Source organism: Cupressus sempervirens, chromosome 1, assembly GCF_028749045.1.
Source record: "Cupressus sempervirens isolate cs-2001-9-10 chromosome 1, ASM2874904v1, whole genome shotgun sequence".
In the NCBI taxonomy this organism is placed as follows: domain Eukaryota; kingdom Viridiplantae; phylum Streptophyta; class Pinopsida; order Cupressales; family Cupressaceae; genus Cupressus; species Cupressus sempervirens.
Window position 1 is genome coordinate 247,710,197 of NC_143118.1, and position 12,296 is coordinate 247,722,492.

At 31.9% G+C, this 12,296-nt stretch overlaps 1 pseudogene; it reads right to left on the reverse strand.

Moving 5' to 3' along the window:
• Positions 1-252: 252 nt before the first annotated feature.
• On the reverse strand, positions 253-11,812 carry LOC149577083 (alpha pinene synthase, chloroplastic-like; annotated as a pseudogene).
• Between the last annotated feature and the right edge of the window lie 484 nt (positions 11,813-12,296).

The window sequence follows — 12,296 nt, forward strand, 5'->3', positions numbered from 1 at the left end:
TAAAAGTAGTTGCTTATGAAGCATCAAATTTAATAAGAACTATAACATTTATTATAACCAATGAGCATACATTTCTTATAGTTATTTTAAAATGGTTATCTACCACTAAAACTGCATCATAGGAATGGTATTTAACTCAGTGACATTAGAAAGGAATACTCATTAAAATTTTATTGATACTAATAAATGTCTTTAGTTAACTAAAGAGAGATTTAAATGTGATTATAGACATTGGTTGACTACATCGAGAAGTTACATGGCTACAGGTTCAATTAGGATTTGGTTTACATGATCTCGTATATCTTGATATGCAAAACTAAATCCATCTCTCTCATTGTAGAAATGTAGATAACCCCTTGTGACATCATAAGAATAATCCTTGCTACAAGTTGGAACACCATCATGCTTTAGAAACTCCCAATTTAATTCTTTGTGTTGTTCATCTAATAAATTCTCAAGATAATTTAAGGCATCTTCTTCAGTGGATCCTGGATTATCTTTCATATAGGACACTATGGATGAATTTGTTTCTCCTTGGTCTACCTCACCCTGCAAAACCAAGGATTGAACAAATTCATAGAAAGGTAAATAAATTATGCTTGGATCTAGCTCATTTTTCACTTTATGTGCATATAAATCAAATCTTAAGAATGTCAAATATAAAATCAATACACACCTTAAAGGATTTGATGTCACCTCTTACTCGAAGGCTAAAGCCTCCAAGATTGTCAAACCTTGATGGATAAATTCTATGAAAGATTTTTCTGGAATAATTCCATCTATTGTTAATATATCTTGCAATGTAGTTGGGCGTTTCCTTGAACTAATTGTTCCATTCTCTATGTGTTCTACCAATGTTGGTACATGTTTTGTAGCATTCCACTTAGCTTCTTGTAGCATGGCATCTATATAAGTTTCCCACTATGTAAACAAACAATACAATTGAGTCAAACAAAAAAATTGATTGATTCATTAGAAAGCAAAAATAAAATGTCTAGGCCCCTTTTGACTACCAAAACAAAAGAAAATGAGACGAAATAAATTTGGTGATGCATTACATATAGTCATACCACATCTTTAGCATGGGAGAGAGTCTCTCGGCCTTGAAACTTTTGAGCTTCTTGATCCATTTCATTGATTCCATTATACAAAACCATGTATATAATTTTCATGCATTTGGGGAGCTGCTCTATAGATGTTGGATCCCACCTAAAAAAAACAATAGCTTTTTGTTACAATCTTACACACAATTATTGTTAGTTACGACAACATAAGTATTGATTTATCACTTACTTCTTAATTGCTTGTGTGAGTAGTTCTAGTTCATCAAATGTTCCATATATGTCATATGTATCATCCAAATATGTTGCAAGTACGCAAGACTTGGCAATACTCGATCCAAATGTAGAATACTTCTCATCCTCACAAATTGCACATGCCATAAAGAAAAATTCAACATGTTGATGGCGAGCAAAATTTACATTAGGCAAACCAAACTCCCTCCACCATCTAAAATGCTACATCCAATTGAAAAGAAGAATGTTAATTAAAACCTTAATAACCCAAATGTAATATAAAAAAGGTTCTTCTTTAAATACAGTAAAAACAAAGTTAACTTCATTATAAAATCTATTATCAGTCTCACATAAGATACAAAGTAGAACTGACCTCAAGAAAGCTTTAAGCTCTTGCTGATGCAGTGATTGAATCACATTGAAGTCCATTTTTGCTAGAGTTAAAAGCTTATCATTATCCTCCACCCTAAAAACAAATATACATTAAAGTTAAAATTTGAGTAATATATACATTGAATTGTTTTGCAGCCTTTGGTTGTTATCCTTTAAACTTGCATGGGGATGGAAATAAGGGAGTAGAGTAGATGAGTACCTGGCCCATTCTTTTTTTTCCCCTGTAGATTTCAATGTATTTCCTCGCTTCCAATCTGGGCAGAAGTGTATACCATGCATACCTCAGATTCACTGATATCTGCACACACACACACACATATATGAATATGATCGCATTAGAGCTAATAAATTTTAAGTTTAATGGTATACATTTGTGTCTTTATCTGAATTTAACAATAATTTACCTCATGTAAAAGGTAGGAGTTTATCCCTTTCATCTGTAGAGCTTCATTTAAATATGAAGTAGAGAATTGTTTGGCCTCATCTAAAATTTTCTTGCCTGGAAAAGCAATATATGAAGCTCTGTACAAATTCAGAATACTCTTGATTTTCTCCTCCTCTGACTCAGCGGTGGAGCAGAAGAAGTCCCCATTTTCTCTTCTAAACGTCCCCAATACTCCTGTCAAATTATATCAAGTGAACAATAAGATCAGATCAAATATAAGTACACATTTTAGAACACTTGATATTTGTTTTGATCAAACATAAACATAAACAAAAATATGTTATTTTAATAATAGTAAATACCTGGAGAAACAGAGTATCTATGGAGCCTGAGAATCCGAAAGCCCAAGGCTGTGGTGTTGAGATCTTTTTGGCATTCACCCCAATTCCTGCATTGCATTGAATTGCATTATAAAATGTTATGTACTTGTAATAATAACAATAACCTTATTGATGGGCTTGCTATAATAAGGAGAAATAGAAACAAACCTGTAAACCAAATCAAGGGCTTATTTTATTTCCTCTTGAAAATGTCGATCTATTCCAAGGCGTTCAATGCTATCAACCAAGGAAAGAAGTTGGGAAACATCTTTTTCATGGTTGAACATGTCTTTTACCTCGCTAATAAGTTTCCCACAATGTTCAGCATAGCGGGTGCCCTGTTTCAAAAGCCAAAACAAAACTGGTTAATAAAATAGAGTCAAAGAGCAAAGAAACAAGAGAATAAAGAAGAAGAAAAAATGGGATCTTGCCTGGTAACAGTCCCCTTTATTCTGTGTAGGCTATATTGAACGACAGTTTAAAGATTTCGATGCTAATTTAAATATTCCCATTTCAATGTCATTGGACAAAAAAAGGGATAAGATGTACTAAAGAAAATAAAGTCAAACTTTTTTTTTTTCAGATTCATGAGAATAATTTTGTTTCAAATTTTTTAGAAATTCTTTTGTTGTTTTCAACTACAAATTATGCAAATCATAAAGATAAAAGTTTCAAAAAAATTCATGATGTTTTCAATTTTTTGAAAATTGGTCAACTGTACAGAATAACTACGTCACAAATAAAATATCAATATTTCTCATCAAATGAATGTTTTAAATAGTAAAACCAATTTATAAACCAGTTATACATTTTTTGTCATTCATTTTTTTTTTGTGACAGCTTTTGGGATTGGTCAAGAGCATGTTAAAATAAAATAAAATAACTTTAAAATTTTGAATTTTCTGATTTCTTTTTAACATTACGATGGCCAAAAATGTACACATTACATTCAAACATAGTTTTGATGACCCATATTTATTTATTTATTAAAAGGGTTTACACAATGCACACATATAGGGGAGAGAACCCAATACTTGAACACTCTAACTTTGCACTTATCAAAACTCTACATAAAAATTTCAAATCGCTCCCAATTTTTTATAGCAGGTTACTTGGTGAGTCATCTACTTATAACTAATGTTTCAAGTCCATGTCACCCATTATGATGCCACATCAGCATGCTTTTTGCCAAATTGTCTAAAACAGCCCAAAAAAAAGTGAGACCAATGGTCGTGCATAAAGGGTACTCATAGTTGAACAACTGATGTGGCATTACGTCATTGGTTAATTTTTATAACTAAAGGTACATTTTATTCAATTTTGGGTAGTTAGCATCACAATTATTGGTACAGTGTTGTCAAAAAAATTGGACATTAAGTCAATAAGTATAGGTATTAAGTGAACAACTTCTATCACAAATTTTGGAATGCGTTCAAGTATTGGGTCCTCTCCCCTATTTATATTCAAAAGGAATGGGCATGTTTATATGGTTTATATTTTATTTTTATTTAATTATTTCATGGCGTATGAGGGATTACGCTTTAGACTAAAAATGTTGAAAGTTTGTGTAGTCTCAAAAGGAGGAATAAGAACTTGAGCTTTTGAAGATGACGTGCAGCTTACATTGTTTGGTTTTAAAATTTTGTTATAGTTGTCCAATTATGAAGAATATTTTAATTATTGAACTTTTAGATATTATATTAGTTTTGGATAGGTAAATTAGATTTAAAAAATTAGTCAAATTGAACTTTTTGAGTAGTCCATTTGATTGTTCTAACTAAATGCAATTCAATAATCAAGTTTGGATTTAAGATCCATCTAACTATTTTTAATTGTTGATCATCAAGCTACAAGAAAACATCACACAAAAACTTGGGTACTATGATTTCACCTAAAGAGTTTGAACTTGAATAACTATCATGAAAGCCTTATGAACTAGCCTACTAAATTCAACCCTACAGGTTTCTTTTAACTTTAAATAGAAATATGTGCATATAATAAACTTTTTTTTAAAATTTTTTTTAGTGTAATGTATATTGACTTTGAATTTCACCTTAGTTCTCTTTGTAGAGACTTTATAAAATGAATCATGTAAATCTTAATGCTTTTTTTAGTCAAAAATATTTCGTATTCTATTTATTTATCAAACACATTGCAACAAAAACTTGCCAATCTTAAACAAGAAACTCAAAGCGTCAAAATTCCTACAAATAGGGTAATTAGTTTAAAGTAGAGAGAAAGATAAAGATAGAGATGAGAACAAATACATGGAGATAGGTAGTGAGGGATATAGAGATAGTGAGATTGATATATAAAGAGAGTGTTAGGATATGTATTTAAAGTATTAGATGAGATTAGCAATTAATATTGCATAATGATTTTGACCTTATGAGCCCTTCAAAATACCAAAGTATACTATTTATGTAAATTACAAATGACACATTTTAATGGCCTATGTCAATAGTAAAACCCTGTTATAGTTGTGAGGAAAGGCACAAAATTCTAAAGCAACAGTTTCTAAATTATAGGAATATGCAATTTCATAATGTTTTTAGCAAATCAAATATTTTATGACATCAATGTAGAAAATAGAATATAATAATAAAAGAGAGACTATTTTCATAAAAATCAAGCATTATTAGTGTTGTATCTAAATTTTTCAATTGGTTCTCACAAGAATCACTCCTAAGATTGAATCATTTCTTAAAACTGAAATAGACTTTATACTCAAGAGGTAGCAAAGAAAATTCAATATTAGTAAAAATATCAATTGTAATTTTTGTCCTCTTAGATAATTATGATTTTACATATGCTATTTTTTACCTTCTAAATCAAAATGTATTCCAATCCAGATATAAAATTAAAAGAGAAATACATTTTTTAATGGGTGTTGTCAAACAAAAACTCAATAAAATGTTGGTTTCTCCCAAAGAAAGGATGTACAATGCAATAGTGGGGAAGTAGACATTTTCCACATATTACCAGACTTATATCCTACTTGATTACCTGCCTTCGTGGAACATTTATTTTGATGGTGTAGAGTTGCTAAAGTGGAGTATGAAACTACTACAAATTTAATGTAATCTACCTCCTCAACAATGTCCTCACATTATCATTGCAAATTCTTGGTATGGCATTGGAAGCATAGAAAAAAATACAATTCCATTGTTATTATGTGTTTACAAAGATAATGAACATGCATAAAATAGGTGACCCCCATTAGTTGTTTTCGATAACCCAAATTCAACGCAAACCATAGCAATAGTTGGGTTTTTTGGTGCAAGAACATTGGGGCGACCAAATTGAAGGTTTTGTATGTAACCCTTTTTTCCATATAATTATGAACAATTTAATGTGCATGCATTGCTTTCTAATAAAGAGTAGGCCTTCTTTTATTCCAAAAACCAATTGTAATTATTTCAAACAACAACTAGGTGATCAAAGATGTTGTTTATTATTTTAAGTGAAGGAAAAGAATGAGGCAATTTCTTGAGGCAAGAGAGTTTTTAACAGACACCAAAATATTTTGATGTTGAAATAATGTAAAACTAATATATCTACAACGTATTTCTCATCAATACTTAAAAGTTTTACAAGAGAAGTTTTAATAGACACTAAAATTATTTAAATTGAAACAATATAAAACTAATATATACATAATAATAGTTGAACCTATATATATAGAAACAAGAGGCACAACTAAACTAATACCTCTAGCTAAGGAAGCAAGCTCGATCATGTTTGTTAAATTTAGAAGTGATTTAGACCACTTAGATCTAGCAAGTGAGTGGATATTAATTTTTGGAAGTTTGAGCTCAATCAAGATGTCATATTCTAGATGTCAAATGGAATAATTTGGAGGAAACAATAATGTAGATTTTGTGTGTTATGCAATGGATGCCAAACTTTATTTCCATATTAGTTACATTGTTCAGTTTCATACCTAAACCATCCCATTCGGCTAGGGTTTGCTTTGCCAATTTTTCCCATCCTAGGGTTTTGATAGCCTTTGAATTCTCCAACATAGGATACCTAGTTATTCTATGAATCACCTTCTTCCTGATGGGATAGGTTTTCTCCAACCAGAATGTCATTTGACGAACTCAACTTAGTATTGTTGGTGTAAATAATTATTATTTACACTTTACTTAAGTTTTCTTAGGATAAATGTATTATTTTATTATTTATTAGGTTAGACACCTAAGAGGTTACGTACTCATATGAGTTGTCATGTTGACAACATAGGAGTAAGCAACTCTAATTTAGCACATGGTGTCTACATCACTAGAGTTTGCATAATCAACTAAGTTGTCATGTTGACAACATAGTTGTTCACACTCTTAATTAAGCACATGGTGTCTACAACATAATTTTATGTGATACACCTCTGTAGGCTTATCCTCTCATCATCGCACTAACTCTTGTGCTTAATGGAGGATAACTCACTCCTTGTGGACATGTGCTTAGTTGTTAGGCTTATCATAATGCTAACTCCTAGATATTCTAGATGCATCTTAGACACCTTTATATATAGGAAACTCTAGTGTACTATACAATGAATTGCATATCATATTGTTATTCTGATCATACTCTATTGGTCTATTTTTGTGCTCATTATTGTGCTTCTTGGTCTTAGGTGAATTATTCTCTAAGGAAAATTCTTACAAGTATAACTCTAATCCATTTGATTCAAAAAAAATTGGCATGTTGATTATGTGGGTCAAACCCTTGACCTCCAGATGCTTGCATTTTGGCTTCAACACATCATTTTCACACAATGTACTGTATGTATGATCCAAATCAAAATTCCCTAATTCTTGAATAGAATAGTGATAAAACAATTTTCCATCATGAATGAGAAATACCTTGGGAGAAATTGACGAGTGTGCCCCTTATGGATCCTTCTCCTCAAAAATTGTTGGATATAGCTTGAATTTTGGAGGAATGTAGTATGAACTCTTTACCAACATTTATGAACCCTTTTTGACCTTTGCACTAGAAGAAGCCACCATACTACTCGGTTGATGAAGGATTTGATGGTGGCTTCGCCTGAGACTTTCCTTCAACAAATTTACTTTGAACCACCTTGGGGGCTTCAGGAATGTTGTGTTCTTTGAAAACTCTAAATTTTTAGTGAAAAGTGAAACTTCAAATTCTCCCTTTAATCAATTTTTCAATTGTAGGGCTTGATTAATGCTCTATACCTGGGTAGATGAAATCTAATTAGTTTGGTCTTCAACCCTTGAATGCTTGGCTAGCATTAGCTAACCATGCTCAGTTAATTCAATTACTCGGCTGAGTCCATCTTCACTCAGTTAGGTTTAAGAGGTAACTCGATTAGGTCTAATAGCTCAGTTAGGCCTAAGGAGTGACATGGTTAGAGATAATGACTTAGTCAAGTCTATGACTTCTTTTTGTTCAAGTACATTTGATATGCTGATCTAAACTTTTGTGCTTGGATGTCTAGAACTGATGTGGAATATGAATTTGATTATAGCTGTGGCGATCTCCTCGCCTGTTCAAGAAAAGATAATTGAATCACCCAATCCATTGCCTTGGGTGTCAATAACCTCATTATTTTCACTTGAATTCTTTGAAAATTTCCTCACCCATTGTTGTTTCATTTGAGTCCTGATCTTGTCAGCCTTTGATTTATTTTCATCTTCAACGTTACCTCTATTCATGTAGTTCTTTGCTAGATGGCCAAGTTCTTTGCATATATAACATATTTTGGTAGGATTTCTCTTTCTAAAGTGAGTCCTCATGTAACTATCTCCTATGCATCCAAACTCTCCACATAGATATGATGAAAGGAAGGATAGGAAAAACTAGGGCCAATGGCACACCCAGCTCTCCAAACCACCCTGCAAGAGTCAACACAATGGAAGAAAACACAAAGAACATCAACCAAAGGAGGAAGAAGAGTGAAATAATTTTATTGATTCATCAAAATATCTTCATACATACCCAACTATAAGGCCTTCTCGGTTACAACCAAATACAAATACATTCACATTCAAAGATCCAATAGCAAATTCATACTTTCCAGTTCTACTTTGCAATCTTCTTCAAAAACTGCCTCCAAGTACTTAGCTCTAAGCCTAAACACTCTATTTATACTAGACAAAATGTCTTACAGATCATTCTAGAACATGGAGAAGCCACAATTTGTCTCTCAACAAATATTAAATTAAAATAAACCAAAATTAAATACACAAGTAGGCCTGCATCAGTAATTAACTGTCTTGAAATTGATGTCCAAGAAAAATCATGATATCTCCTAGCTTTGATTGAGTTAGAACTTGTGCTTAAAACTATGGATAGATATCTAGGTCCAATACAACTCCTTAAGTGTTCAAGGTTTGATTCATCAAGGAAAAGTGTGTATTCATTATGAAAGTTTAGCACAAAAAACTATCACATAGAACTACCAAAAATTGATGTTCCAAAAGAATTGCCAGATCTCTAAAAATATAAGGGGTAAGAACTTACAATATGGAACATAGATAGTGCTCTAGGCCCTCTTCAATCCTTGAATTTTTTAGCCCTTCATTCATTATGAAAAATTAGTTATAAGGTCTAAAACATGCACCCAAAAACCAAAAAATGTAGTTTCAGCAACAAGACAAAAACTAAAAACATGCAGGATAGCAGTGCAACCTAGGATGATCCTGCATCAAACAACCAAGGTTTGAAGAAATGATTCTCTTGGATCATTGAGATGTCATAAGTTGAGCCAAATCCAACTCAGATTGAGAAATCCATGAAGCATCTTCCATAGGTCTGTTCTTCCACTTCACTAGATATTCATAATAATCTTTTCTTCTTTTGCTCTTACCAATTCTTTTATCCAATATCTATTCAACTTCTTCAATCTACTTCTTAGGATAGTCATATGATATAGAAACTTCATCATCTAACTCATTATACTTATATAAATTAGCAATATTGAATATAGGAGATATATCCATGCCATTAGGTAACTCAACTTCATAAGCATTTCCACTGTCAAATTTCTTTAAGATATTACAAGGTCCAAACTTCTTCATCTTCAACTTACTGTATGTTCCAACTAAAAATATTCCTTTCTTCAAATGAACCCTCACCTCATCACCAACTTGAAAATCATGATGTCTCCTAGTCTGATCAATGTTCTCCTTATACTTCTGATTACTTTGTTTTATCCTCAACTTCACTTTCTTATGCAAAGATTTCATAAAATCAGCAAATTCTTTTACTACAACACTTCTCTTTTCTTCACTAGGAATATCTCTCAAATCTAACACTTTTATAGGCTTCATTCCAGTAACAATCTCAAAAGATGTCTTTCTTGTACTCCTATTCACATGATTATTGTATGCAAATTCAGCTTGTGCCAATACCATATCCCAATTACTTGGCTTATTCCCAACTAAACATCTCAGAAAATTACCCAAGCTTCTATTTACAACCTTTTTCTATCCATCTATCTTTGGATGGAATGTAGAACTAAACTTCAACTCAGTACCCATCTTCTTCCACAAAGTCTTCCAAAAATAACCAACAAACTTACTATCTCTGTCAAAAATAATACTTCTTGGTAATCCATGCAATCTTGCAATCTCTTTACAAAAAATTTTAGCAACACGCTTAGCATCCGATGTCCTCTTACATGGTATGAAATGATCCATCTTTAAAAAAGTATCCACTACAACAAATATGGAATCATACCCCTTCATTGTCTTAGGCAATCCAAGAATAAAATCCATATTGATATCACTCCAAGGTTTCTTAGGAATAGTAATAGGTGTATACAAATTAGTATTTTGACTCACTCATTTTTCAACTTGACAAACTTCACAACTCTTTACAAATTTCTAAACATCCTTATACATTTGTGGCCAATAATACTTCTCTTTCAGCAAACTCAATGTCTAATCAATTTCAAAATGTCCAACCAATCCACCACTATGTTTTTCCTTAATCATATTCAACCTCATAAAACTTCTAGGAATAAACAACTAAATGCCTTTGAACAACATAGCTTCTTGAATGAAATACTCATCATACTTACTTATGTGATCTATCAAATTTGGTGATTTGCACTCTCTCCATGCCTTAGAAAAATTAGGATCAGCATCATACAACTCTTTCATTTCATCAAAACTGAGAACTTCAACCTTCATTTCGGTCAACAAAGAATGTCTTCTACTCAATGCATCAACAAATTTGTTAGTAATTCCACTTTTGTGCTTGATGACAAATGTAAAATTTTGCAAATATTCAACCCACTTCATATGTCTTTGATTCAATTTATGTTGACTTTCCAAGTATTGTAAAGCTTTATGATCAGTATACAACACAAACTCCTTAGGAATCAAAAATTGTCTCCACTTCTTCAAAGATTGAACAATACCATAAAACTCTTGATCACACACAAAATAATTCCTTTTAGGATCATTCAACTTTTCACTAAAGAAAGTAATAGGCTTACCTTCTTGACTTAATACAACTCCAATTGCATTACCACTTGCATCACATTCAACTTGAAATACTTTATTGAAATCAAGCAAAGCTAATATAGGTAACTCAATAACCTTTTGTTTCAAAGTCTCAAAACTCTTATCAGCTCCATGTGTCCACTTGAATTCCTTTTTATCTCCCCTCATTGTCTTAGTCATAGCATTACAAACAACACTAAATTTTTTTATAAACTTTCTATAAAAACTTGCCAAACCATGAAATGATCTTACCTCACCCACATTTTTAGGTGTAGGCCACTCCAAAATTGCTTTAACCTTCTCAGGGTCCATCTTCAATCCATTAGCCAAGAATATTTTTAGAACTTCATTCATCAACCTCATGAAATTACCAACCATTCATACAAACCATCTTTTGTCGTGAAAGCAGTCTTCCATTCATCACCTTCTCTGATTCTGATCTGAAGATAGCCACTCTTCAAATCAATCTTGGTAAAATACTTTACTCCACTCAAACAATCCATTATGGCATTCATCCTTGGCATAGGAAATCTATATTTCATTGTGATCTTGTTGATAGCTCTAGAATCAGTACACATTCTCCATTCTCCATTCTTTTTAGGTGCTAATACAATAGGTACAACACATGGACTCAAACTTTCTCTAATCAATCCTTTTTGCAACAATTCATAACTTGTTGATTAATTTATTCATTCTCTATAGGTGTCAATCTATATGGTGCTTTGTTTGGAAAACTAGCTCCAAGAATCAAATCCATACAATGACTTATGCTTCTTATTGGAGGTAAACCATTAGGAGTGTCATCAACAATAATATCTTTATACTTATTTAGCAATTCAACAATTTTTGCTATCATACCAATTTCTGCTGCTTGGTCATTACTACCAACACTCCATCATCTAGGAACTATAGCAAAACAAACTTGATTCTTCTTTACTTCCTTTTCAAATTGGTCTCCATTAACCATGCAAACTTTTATTGAAGTACAATTGACCTCATCTGTACTTTCAATCAAAGGAAACAATATCTATTTCTTCCCATTTACCCAAAGAGTATATTGATTCAATCTTCCATCATGAACAACATATCTATCATATTACCAAGGTCTACCCAACAAAATAAGACAGCAATCCATGGGCATAATATCACACAAAACTTCATCAAAGTAATGTCCAATTTCTAACTTCACAACACATTGTTCACTTACCAATATCTTATGCTCATCTTTGATCCATCAAACATGATAAGATTTGGGACGTTTTAGCCTCTACAACTAAAACTTTGTAACCAACTCTTCTGATACCAAATTTGTTGAACTTCCACTATCAATGATTACCTTGCAACATTTTTCATTCATCTTACA